The sequence below is a fragment of the Lepisosteus oculatus genome, chromosome 15, assembly GCF_040954835.1.
Source record: "Lepisosteus oculatus isolate fLepOcu1 chromosome 15, fLepOcu1.hap2, whole genome shotgun sequence".
Classification (NCBI taxonomy): Eukaryota; Metazoa; Chordata; class Actinopteri; order Semionotiformes; family Lepisosteidae; genus Lepisosteus; species Lepisosteus oculatus.
Window position 1 is genome coordinate 3,436,782 of NC_090710.1, and position 12,999 is coordinate 3,449,780.

At 40.1% G+C, this 12,999-nt stretch overlaps 1 long non-coding RNA gene across 1 annotated transcript; it reads left to right on the top strand.

The window, feature by feature from the left end:
* Nucleotides 1-414: 414 nt before the first annotated feature.
* LOC107079408 (uncharacterized) lies at nt 415-11,539 on the top strand. The gene is made up of 3 exons (XR_001480378.2): nt 415-595; nt 10,847-10,922; nt 11,301-11,539. It is a non-coding gene; the product is annotated as an uncharacterized lncRNA (long non-coding RNA).
* Nucleotides 11,540-12,999: the final 1,460 nt, after the last annotated feature.

A 12,999-nucleotide genomic window follows, 5' to 3' on the forward strand; every position in this document is an offset into this window, starting at 1 on the left:
TTCAGAAGTCTGTAACAGGACACTGCCTTCTCCTGTGATAGGCTGCTGTGGAACCGGTCAGCCCCTTGGCGGTCCTCTATAAGAACTCCTGGTATCTGCCTCCCATGTGTGACTTGCCTACAGCTCTTAGTTCTCGTAGCTCAGTCAGAACCGCCGGGCGAGACGATCCCCACTCAGTGACATGTGATAACAGCGCTATCAGCAGGCTTGGCCACTACCAGCACAGCAGGAAATGAATTCAGCTTCGTAATCACCTTGGTTTTGTTGGATTAATGAGCGCCGGAGCACAGAGCTGGTATAGTAACTGTCACTTTAAGGCTGTTTACTGATTAAACTAAGAAGAATGCAGCTAAAAGCCTCTGCCAGAAAGTTGTGTGGACTGATTTTTTTTATTTATTTGTTTTACAGCAGAAAATTGAAACGCTGTCAGCAGTTATATCCTTCTCCTGAGACCGGGTCTCAAATGAATGGCTCTGCTCCTGAGAAAAAGGGAAAAGTGTAATTCTGATATGTGTAGCAGGGGAAGAGGGAACTGCTTGCCTCTCACAGCAAGCAGCACTCAGCCATCAGGAAATACTCCTTTCACCCAGACTGAGTAAGTAAAAAAAGGGCATTGGCTACTAATGGATATCATCTGTTGCATGTTAAAATTGTAAAATTGTTTGCAGATTCCCGATAACTGACTAAAACTTGGAAACTGTTGGGGTAGGGGAGTGTGTGGGGGAGGCTAAAAAAAACCTTATAGCTGCAGTAAATTATTTCAGTTAAAAGTACAAATTATGCAAAGCAGCACGCGAGGGACTGGCATAAATTGTCATGGGTGTTCAGCTGACTTTCATTCATGATTTATACTTTTGTGTGTAATTTCTGCTCCAAACACAAAGTGGTACATGACAAGTGACATCATGAATGAAACGTTTTACAGTGCAGTTTACCCTTATCTTGAATCGCTTCACAAAAAGAAAGGGTGTCAATATTTGGAAGACGTACCACCAGGTTTCTCTGGTATTTATCCCTTTCTCGTGAAGAGTCTCCTCCGTCTGAACGCGGAAGTTTCTCAGTTGGCCTGCCTAGCTGTCAACGCTGTGTGTAGGGTTTTTTTTTCCGGAAACTTGCCAAACATGAACTGTTTTTGAATGACCGTGGTCTGAGCAGTGAGTTGCGGGAAAGGGCACTGAATCAGTTCTTCAAAGGAAAAATATCTCAAGGTCCAGTGCAGCTGCAACAGTAGCAGGGGGGGAGTGGTCTGGGGTCTCTGGACCAGTAACAGGAAGGTAGTGGGTTCAATACCCAGGTGAAGCACTGGTTTCGTACTCCTGATCAAGATACTTCGCTTGCATTGCTCCAGCAACGTGCTCAGCTGTATCAATGTGTACTAATGTACGTTGCTTTGGATAAAAGCTTCAGTGAGATTAATTATTAATGTTCAAATAAGTTGCTTTTGCACCATGGTGGCTCGTGGTGTTCTGCAATTGGCTGGCTAGTAGAGTAGCAGACACATGTCTTGGTCCATCACCCTGTTGCGTCTTGCCAACAAGGATGAATCACCTAGTTTCCAGCACTGTGACAGCAGCCAGATGTCATTCATGTACCAGAGCTCCGCTAAGAAGGACTGACCAGGGGGATGAATCAGTGTCGAGTGGTAAAGTCATGTCGATCTGGGCTGCATCTGTTTTCTTTTTTTTTTCCTCGTTTTTTTAGGAGCTTAGTCACTGGCCAAATAGAGTGCATAAAAATAGTATAAATTAGGCCAGCTGCAGCACTTATGACTCTTCAGTAAATGGACGTCAGCACGTACTGTATAAACAAGTGGGTCCCCCTAACGATGTCACCTGATGTGGTCTCAGATCTCACGAGGAAACACTGAAACCTGTGAAACAGCATACAGAAAAAGGGATGCCATTGACCGATACAAACCAAGGGGTTAGGCTTGTGAATCTAAAAATATCTATTAATAGACAATATTGTACTTTGTTTTGTTTGGCCATTGGATAATTAATGAATAGTAGTAAATTAAGAGGATTATAAAAATACTGAATGTAGTTTGTTTTCAGGCTTGTGTGCGGATTGTGTGCTGCATGATTTATCAAATGTACATCTGCCGTATGTTCAAAAAGAGATAATTGCTCCTTACCCATTTCACCAATCATAAATATTTGATGTACTGTAAAAATGAATAATGAAATTGGTGTGGTAAAGTGCTGTGTACAACCTTTTCCATACAAAGTACAGTATCAATGCCGAGTGTGTGTGTGTGTATATATAGCACATCCGTCCATTTGGACTTTGAAAAAGTTAAAAGTAGAGCGATCGTTGCTCGGTAGGAAATACCTCCCAGCATGCAAAGTGTTTCTGCTCACACTGATGAATGAGCCAGCCAGCGTGAGGGAGTGTCTTAAAAGAATCAGGCCAGCCATTAAACTGTCACGCATGCCAACCTAATTGTTTTATTGCCCTTTATATATAGCTGTCGGAAACTGGTCTGAACAATGACTGCTCTAAAATTAGGCTTCAAGGCTACCTGTTTCTATCAACGGAGGAGCAGGAAGAAAAGGGAATGAATGTGGTGTACAGGGGCTGGGTCAAGATAAGCTCGGCCATTGCGACCAGAGTTCCCGCCAAACCTGGCGGATTGCGGCTCGTCCTGCCACATGACTCCATTCTAGAGAAGGTGTGGCATTCTTTCTGTGCCACGACGCAGTGGTAGTCTGTCCTGTCACACCTCCTTAGGCTAACAGAGTTAAGACATTTTCCTTTGAGTGCCAAGCCTCTCGTTACGAAACCTCGTTACGTTGCAGTTTATCATCAGTAGGCGTAAAAAAAAAAAAGAGAAATGCAACTGCCTGGATTAACAGTGTGATTCAGTAGTTTCAGCACATGATTCACATTTTGCTTATTCCTGATTAAACATATGTATTCGTCCATATGAACTGTACAAATGTATCACAATGCAGTGTTTGAAATGGTTTGCCCTATAAGAGAATTGGATCTCTTTGGGCTAATTTCATTTAAGGAAAAGCAAATAATGGCATTTTGGGCTTACATAATATTACAGCTTAGCACATACAGGTGAATACTCAGTTTTTTTTTTCCTCCGATGTGTTCCTGAAAATACAGAAGCACTGATGGACATGCCTGATAAGTTTGAAATATTTGTATCGTTTTCACGTGTTCTCCTGAGTGAGCAGTGAGGAGGATCTGTGTAGAGAGCGTGTGCTGAGCATGCCTTTGTCAGTAAGCTATGTCTTGCTAATACTGAGGACAGGAGGTCATTTATTAAACCTACCATCATTACCAGAAGGCATCCAAACCCGGACAATATGAACAAATTGCTATTAGTATATAATAGGTCATAAGTGTAGAAGGGTCACCAGGTTTACATTTCATCAGTTATTCTAATAATAAGTGCATTACCAGATAAATGAACGGCTTTGTTTTTTGGTCGTGAGCTATTGTCATAGTTGTTTCACAATCAATGGGGAGTGAAGGGGATTCTGGGGCCTGTCTGTACTGCTTCTGTGTCAGCCTTCATCCAGTTTCCCACCAAGGCTGAAGCTACCTTTGATCCCAATTTTGCCCTTAGAACAAGCCCTCAGTTTGCTAGTAGTTTGAAGGTTTACTTCAAAGTTTAATGTTAACTGCTGCCTTTTTGGGTGTGCTCAGTTAATTAAGATATTCAAGTCTAACTCAGTTGTGATTTCACATACTCCAAATTACATTTTACACATCTCTTCCAGCAGCAACAGGTTAGGTCCTCAAAATTCAAGATCAGTTCAAAAGAACAGTTTCTAACCAGCTAAGAATATCGCATAAGAATAGTTACAAACGAGAGGAGACTATTGAGTCTAACTAGTCATTTGGTAGCTAATTGTTACTTGATTAGAGGATCTAATCCAGTCATTTTTTGAAAGAAGCCAAGCTATGGGTCTTCAACAATATTGCTGGCTAGCTTGTTCCACACTCCCACAACCATTTGTGCAAAGAACTGTCTCCTCTTGTTGGTTTTAAGTGGAGTTCCATGAACTCCACTGATGAATTCCCCTTAGGCTATCTAAATGAGAGTTAGGTAATGTACATATATATACTGTGTACTTGCAAATGTCGAATAAACTAATACATTTAATCTTTTCCATACTTAAGCTGTGTCTTGCTAGACTCTTAAATATTCACAGATAATTTCAGAAAAATACAAAGAGGTCTAATTTTTTCTGTTCTCAGCCTCTCTCTAATTACAATAACACTTGGAGGTGCATTCCAGACATAAGTGTGAAAGTGTGTTTGTTAGGAGTGGACTAACATGAGATAGAGTACGTGAATATAAATTATATTCACGTGTTAATGTATTTAAACGTGTACTCCCAGCTGCTGCTTGTTACCATGTCCATTGATGGTGTGTTTTTCCTTATGCTTGCTTTACACATGTAGTGTTCAAAGGCAATAGGTTTATCAGAGCCCATATTGCTCTTTCTGGTTGGAATAATCTTGTGCAAAACAATCAATGAGGGATTATCTCAGGAGAGATATTAGGAAAACTACAAATGAGTGATAGGTAAAGTATCACTGTAGTGCTGTTCGAATGTCTCATTTCAGAGCTAATTAGGTTAAAGTGAATGTAGCAACTTTAGTGTTTATATCATGGAGATAATTTTACTTTCTCAAGTAAAATTGGAAATTAAAGCTTTTAGTTTTTGCTACTGTTTCTAACATTTCATTTTCCTAAATGCCAGGCACAGGCAGTGCTGTTTTTATTGAAATTATTCATTTTGATAATATTTCAAAATGTCCAAATACTGCAGCTTGGCTTGCAGGCAATGTGTGTTTTTCATACTAGCTCAGCTGTTAGCTACAATATCTAGCACATTACATCTGCTTGTCCTGCATCTGTTTAACATCACAGAGAAACAGGGAAGTATAAGGTTTAATGGAAATTTCCCCCAGCGTTTGGTCTCCAGCACAGCCACCTTATTCCCCTGGTAGCAGTTTAACGGTTGCATTTTGACAAAATTCTTGCAAACCTATTTTAATACAAGAAAGGAAGGGGGAATTCAAAAGGTATAATAAATCACTAGATATTCAAATAATTTGGAGGTTTATAAGTCAGGTTTTGGTGTTTTTAACCAGAATTGTAGTTTGAAATAATTTTATCTTCACATTGTAATTTATGCATGGCGCTTTGATTGTTTGAAAAATGAAACCATCTTCTGTAATGTGCCCGATAACCTTGACTTTATTTTATGGTACAGTACATAACTACTATTTCAAAGAGTGTTTTCCAAGACCTTCAGCATTTTAGATAAGTCAGAAAAATCTGGGACAGAAATACTATAATTGATAAAGAGGCCCGTGTTGCGTTAAACCTTATTTCTAGCTTAAGATTTATTTTATGTTCAATGTGGATCGCAAGTTGCTTAATGCAGTATAAAAATTATTGTAATGTCTATGGAATATAAGTTTGTTAAAGCCCCAACTTTCACTTTGCTGATTGTGTGCTGGTTGCGTTTGGTGAAAGGTACAGAAATGTCTTGATGAAGTCAATTTTATCAACTCCAATCACACACCCAGCTAAATTTGCATTGGTTGAGAAGCCCTGTCTCGACTGTTCATATGTACATAGATATAACAGTAGGCATTCCTGTCTGAGACACAGCTGCTCCTAGAAAGCTTCTGCTGACAAGTATAACTGAAAATAGCATGTTGCTGTCTTGCACAAAGAAGAGATATGAAGAGGAACTAGAGGGAGAGGAAGATTCATCACTGGTCTAACACAAGGAAGAGATTTTGATCCATGTGAGACAGCATTACAAAGAGGCACTTCCCATACCTACTAAACATTATACTGTAGCCAGTAGATTTCATGTTTCTTCATTAAACCTGCACAATTCAAGTTTAGTTTATTAGATCCTTAAGAGCAATTGTTTTTGAGTTTTCAAGTATTTTATAAAGGAAATAAATAGAAGGTATTTATATATTGTTGAATGTAAATTGAATTTATTTATATATATAATATGCAATTTCCATCAATATAGAAATTGTGCACAGATAACAGAAATCATTGCTTTTTCTTAAGCAGAGAAAGTGACTTCAATGCATGGAATTTAATAGCCAGGCTCAGCTGTAGAGGACTGATACACCAGGATCCCTGCAAATTAAGCTTGACAGTGCAATAGGATTGCTTACTTAGTAGAAAAATGGCAAAGTCTAAAGAGCCAGACTCCCTTTTCTTATAACGTTCTTACGCTCTTGATCACAAGGTAAAAGATATTCCATTGAAGTTGTTTGGAAAGTGCAGAAATTTGGGATGCTTGGGTAAAAAGACACAAAGAAAAAAGTATTCTCCTTCCCAATCATTTTTCTAAAATACATTTCATGATTTGGTAAACATACACGGCATACAATACGTAATTACATCGTTTAAAAGCGCTTTAATAAAGGGTCAAAACTATTCCAAAAGTTACATGGTTTAGGAAAAATTTGCAACATACCTTAATAGAACAATATCAGAACAATAGTTTTTGCATCTGGATGGATGAAGTTACTGCACAACATTAAGACAGAATGCCAAAATGTACGGTACATTTTTGGTCAAAACCACTGAGCTCTATGACCAAATATTATATTCTGATCAGACACGCCGAGAATCATTTTTAAAAGCAGTCTACACATAGAGATGAAAAGGTGAGGTTAACAGTGATATCCGCTTTGAGGAGTTCAGCCAGTCAATGTAGTGCATTGTTTTAAGTCTTCAGCAGAGAGTACTATGTGGAGACCTAATACACTTATTTAAAATCCTCAAAACTTATTTAAAATACGTAGCTGTGGTCTTACTGCTGGGACATGGAAGATTTACATGTCAGCAAGTCCCAGAGTGTGAGACACATGGACCTAATCCTGTTGATGGAATACTGTCACCCACAGCATAGGAAACCCACCAGTTTAAAGACACTCAGATAGAAGCATTTCATATCAAATTAGAACAAGAGCTTCCAAAACTCTTCTCAAAGAAGGATATGTCAAGTGCCAGAGTGAGGGAGTGAATATTCTTTCATAATAGCAAAGTAGTTTTCTGAAAAATAAATTTGATAAAGTCTCCTCTCTGTTCTATCTGCAGCTTATACAGTATGTATAATTTTGACTTTACCTACTAGCATAACCTAGTGTATATTCAGGATAGGTTTGCAGAATGTCTAGATTAATTTTAGGCTCCCACCCCTAAATGTTTGGAGTATTGGAAGGCCAGAGGAAGGGACCTGATCAAATATATACCATCATATGAACATTAACTATCCTAGAGGTAAAAGACTCAAGTTGTTGTCAAATTAGTCATGCTTTTCCTTTTAAAGGATACATAGAATACAATGCACGTTATCCTTATTTAACATTTGTCCCACATAGTGTACGTCTTTGAGATTTGCTCACATTTTCATTATTTTAAGAAACTGAAATGGTAGAATACAAGAGGTACTGCTGCCCTTTATCTACCACATAAGAGGCGGTTGGGGAGATGTACTGTAACTGACGTGAAAGCCATTAAGTTTAAAAGGTAAACCCTTTTATATACTTCAGGTGTTAAGTCGTCAGAGTCATGTAGAAATGGACTTTGTCCCTAGAGTTAAAACCAGAATTGTAACACTAATGCTTTGTTTTCTGATTATTGTGAGATTGTCTTACAAGCCCTATCTGTTCCAATAATTTATTTGGGCTGTTTAATGGATATTTAAAGTCTGTTGGTCATATGAGTTGTTTGGAAACATAAAAGCTGACCTGGAAGTGACCAGTGATGAAGGTCAGTCCTTCAGCCTGCCCCACCCCCTCCCTTACTGACCACAACCAAAGTTAATTTTTTTCTTTCCTCTGCTGGTCATCTCCTCTGAAGCCACATTTTTACCTGCAGCGTAGGGTGTTCATTTGCCCTCCCACAGGCGGAGGGTGAGTCATCCCAAACGCCCCTGCGTTTGGCCAGAGGATTCCCTAGTAGTTTTATCTGAAGTGCTGCATTAGGCAGAGTCCAGGGCAGCGTAAATGATTCAGTTCCTGCCGGGGCGACCACTTTGACATAAATTTGGTTAGGGGTTCTACAAAAATGTTTCAGAATGTGGATGTGGTCAGCCCAGTCATCTTTGAGGCAGCTTGGAGGAAACCCACATCAACTGTAAAATCGTGAACTTCGAACTGCGGGAGATGCACTGCAAACAAAGCCAAAAGCAGGGCTCTATGGTCACAGTACCCCCTCACTTTCGCTAGTTCCCATCATGCTTAGAGCGTGCCAGTTTCTAATTTTGATCTCTATCTTCAGAATGAGCAGTGAAACTTACACCAGAGGACATTTTGCCAACTGCATGGTACTACATTTAAAATGGACATCAGAGGGAACTGCTTTACACAAAGGGTTGTGGGAGTCTGGAACAAGCCGCCCAGCCATGTTGTTGAAGCCGATACCCTGGCATCTTTCTCATTTGTATTCTTTGTTATTCTCTTAAATTGACATGGTTAAAATAAGAATAGAAAGAAGTGTCGAGTCTTAAATGCACAGACCTCTCTCTTAGCAACCCTGTAACCATCATTGCAATTGGCATGCGTTTCCAGAAATAGTTTGGAATACCAGCGGTTTTTAAGGGAATATTTTATCCACAGAGCATGTCCACGTCTGAAGTATATTTATTAATTTAGTCTCCTATGTGTATATTTTATGTGTAAAATTAATTAAAATAACTATTCCATGGTTAATGTGTTAAGTGGTGCCTGTATTAGTCTTCATTATTCCCAGTTCAAGATACCAGCATGTATAGTAGGTCTACATTGCAATCAATATTCAGTATGATCTGAAAGGTTTGAGTCAATACCTACATTGCTTTACTGAGGGGGCAGTAATAGGTACTTCTTCAGAACTAACTTCTCTTAGTTCTGAAAACACTTGAAATAATGCCTATTTCACAGTAAGTGAAATTTTAAATCTACCTGATCACATTGTAGCCTGAACTTGTCAGATCTCAGAAGCTCAGCTACATTGGGCAGGATTAGTGCAGGGACAGGAAACCTATGGGAAGCCAGGAGTGAACTCTTAAGTGGTATTGGTCAACTGTCCAGAGTTGGTAGAGCTCTTCCCTGTGGATCAGAATTTCCTAACCTGTGCCGCCGTTTTGTAGGAGGTGCTGTCCTTTGGATGAGACATTAAACTGAGGTCCTGCCTTGGGTGATGAATGAGCCTGTGGCATTGTTCTTCTTGTAGTGCAATCCAGTTGTCCTTGCTAAATCCTGCTGTGGCCTCCCTAAATGGTCCCCCTTATTTCAACTCGTGAAGTATTTCCTCATTATCACCCGTGTTGTGGTACTGCCTATGTGGAATGCCACGTGACACTCAGGGGGGAGGTGCTCTTCAGTGATAAAGTGGTTTCCCTAAATACAGACGCAAGAATTCATTAAGTTTATTAAGAATTACACTGAGCGGCAATGGAAGACTTGACACAGTTGGCAGTAAGAGAGGGAAATCCTTCCAAGTCCCAGAACCTCCTCTTTCTCTCATGCCAGGTTTTTCGAAAGCCTGTCCTTCTAAATGCCGGTTGTTGAAGGAGTCTCTGTAGGTGTGAAAATCCTGCGGACTGGCTTTCAACAGCCCCACTTTCTCCCTGATGCGCCGCGCGATTGAAAAAGAGGAGTGCGCTAAGGAGTGGCAGATTCTGACGCATAATCCACTTTCTGGATGACACATCTGCCTGGCCTTTCACTGTCTCGGTTGAAACCGGAGGCTTCTCCACCTCTGCTTTCAGAGAGCCAGCTCTAAAGTGATATGGCCCTGTCCCTTTAGCAGTATCGATAAATCAAAAGGGGATCGCCTTCACAGTAAAACACATTTCAAGCTCCACTCTGTTAAATCGAGCACCCTCCAAACTGCAAAGTGGAATCAGCCAGTTTTCTCATAGCTAATTGGTGACAGAGCTGACAATATCAGCCTTGTCTGTGTGAATCTGAAGAAAAGGCCAAGCTAACAGAACCTGCATGATTTTTATTTCTGCTCCCTTTTATGCTTGGGACTGTGTCGCATACATCAAAGACATTTCTTTTAGTATGGCAGGGCTATATACAGTATGTTCAAACGCATTCCTGCTAGCTCATGCTAGGAGACTGGCAATCTTTCTCTCACAATTGTTGCACCCGGAACAATTACGTCCTATAAGTTCAGAAAAATGCAGATAAGATACAGTTTAGAAGGTCAGCCTGAAGATTTTATCATTTGTCAAGTCTTACTCAGCATTGCTGACTTGGTTTCTTTTGCTGTAGGTACACATTTTTTTTCCCCTACGTTCATTAGCGTTCAGTCTCAAGGCCATTGTGCTGTTTGAGTATTTGATCTTCTCTGCCACATAGCAAAGAGCAGAGCCTGGAACTTGGCTCTGGAACACTGCGGCACATGAAAGATGAAGTAGGTTGCTTTCTAATCAATTGCGAAACTATGTGGGATTAAAAACCAGGTTAATAGTACAGTATGTCCTGTATGCTGGTTATTTAATTTGTAACCATCCTGTATTTCTGAAAAGGCTGCCTTTGCTTGGCATTTTCATTTTCATGCTTTCAATGTGAAGCTAGTTAAAAGATTTAATTCAATAAAGCTTGATGTGATAAACCATGTGATGTACAGTAAGTGCTGTGGAAAGTTTAGCATGGTTTAATCTTTTGACTGCTTTTTGCCGACTGTAGTATTCTAGACAATATTATGCTTTTATTAGAGCTCATGTCTCTTAAGCCCCTTTGTTGTATACTGCTTCAAGTGAGTATGGTTACTTTCTGACAGTGTGTATCATGTTTTATGTTGGCTCATTTTAAAACCCATCTATTCATGTTTTCTTTATAGGTCCCCAAACTGCTCACACCAGCTTGGAAGACATCAAACCTCCTTTTCCTCTTTTCCATTCCAGGTGTTTTCCAAGGTGAGCAAGTTAACCGTATTTTTGTTTGTTTTCTGCATGTGTAGCCACCCCTGGTAACAAAAAGGAAGTCATATAGAGAATCCAGGATTTAAATGTTTCCATTTACTTACAGCTTTTGTAATGAATATTCTCAAAAGTATCAATTGCATTTACTTATGAAGTACCATTCAACAAATTCAACCATTTGATCTCACAAATCTACTTTTTTAAAATTAAAATATGACTCCTTAAAAGAGGAGTCCATTTACTGTTTGACCACCTATTTTAGTTATTGTTTAAGAAACGAATATTCTCATGGTACTCCCTGTGTTTTGCATTTAAAAACACATGAAACATCAAGAATGAATTAGTAGCCTGATTTCTGATTTTCCATTGCAGATGTAGCACAAATGTGTATGTACTGTCCACAGATGAAAATGCTTCCCTTTCATGTACTGGCATCTCGAAAACTTGCGGGTGGAAGTGTATCTCGCACTGAAGGCAATGAAAGGAATGTGACATTTTTACAGCCCGTTCGTTTAAAGACAGAGCTCGAGCACCTCCTGGGGGTTCATATTCTGAATACATTGCCAAAGGCCTGGGTGACCAGAGCCCCTACTTCATGCTAAATAAAGACATTTGTGTTCCTCAAAGCTTTTCCAAAGGGGATTTGTGGCATAATCATGGCATGGAGCTCTTTTCAGTTATTTTCTGATTTATGTGCAAATGTAAGAACTGCTGCTTTGCCTGTGGCTCAAGGTGTGTTAGGCCAAGCACATTATTAAGTCTCCATGTGCTCTGTGCTTGCAGCAAGCTGTGAAACACTGATCCTCTTGTAAGTAATTGTGCTGCAGCAGTTGAAGCCCAGCTCGAACCCTAATCTTTCGAATTTGCTTTTGATTAAATGACTTACGGTAGATTTTACCATAGCCATAAACCTCTCATTATATTCTTTTAAGCTTTGAATTCAAGAAAGATTGAGCCATGAAGCAATGATGCAAAACAGCAAGAAATATTATAAGCATGCTGGTGCTTTATTGTGCAGGTTATTAAAACCAGCTCTGGTGTTTCTGAACACAGTTTTGTCCTCTGACAGCCTCATAACTGTTTGTTTTTTGTCTTTGCTCCCAGTCAGTCTGTACCTAGCGAGCACAAAACACATGCAGCCACTTACAGTAAATCTTGCAGGAGCTTTGCCCTTTTCTCCTCTCTGTCATTCTGCCCGATGCTTTTTGTCAAAGGCGGGCTGCATACGTCATTCCTGACCAGTCCCTCAGCGGGCCTGCTGAGACCTAGTTCTCCTCAGCAGGACCCCTCCACAGGTATTGGCAAGGCTCTCGGAGGCAGAGTGAGTGGGAGCAGCTCCCATAATAGAAAAAATGCGAGTCAAGTGACCATCAGCTGGTCCGAGCGCGTCTCATCAATACAGTCACAAGGCCTCAGGTATGCAGCTCTGGAATGGTTACAAGGGACCACACAGTATGAAGGACCCCCTTCCCCAGGTAATTACATCAGTCAGCAGACGCCACGACCCTTACCGATGTCTTTTGTAGAAGTCCTTCTGCTCCTAAAGGCCAGGACACATTCAACAATTTCATTCTCATTTTAGTCTATATACAGAAAGTCTTTTTTGTAGTGTAACTGTTTTCAGATTTTGTTTTATTTTGGGTTTTTTTTTTGTAGTTTTGCTCTCTTGGGTGTGTTTCACTAAACAATTAACCAGAATGGTTTGTTCTGCTCTTGTATGTTGAATTGCTTACTATTAATTTGATTGGACTGGCAAAAGAATCAATTTTCAAGCTTGGACAGTCTGAGCTGAGAAGGGCTGCTGGTGGACTCCGTCTGGCCTTTTATTCTCCTGTCTGGCATTTGGCATTTCTAGTGACCCTCGGATTGGACCTTTACCATGCCAGTTGTACACATCCACCCCAAGGGAGACGTTAAAATACACCAGCTAACACTGATGTTCTCTGTAGAGTCGTTACAGCACTAACAGGCTTTTGAAGGTAGTCATCTTGCGTTGGAAAGAGCACATTAAGAACTAAAGCATTAGGAATGAATGTAACCTGCTCTTTGCACTGAACCTGCCAGCCCATAG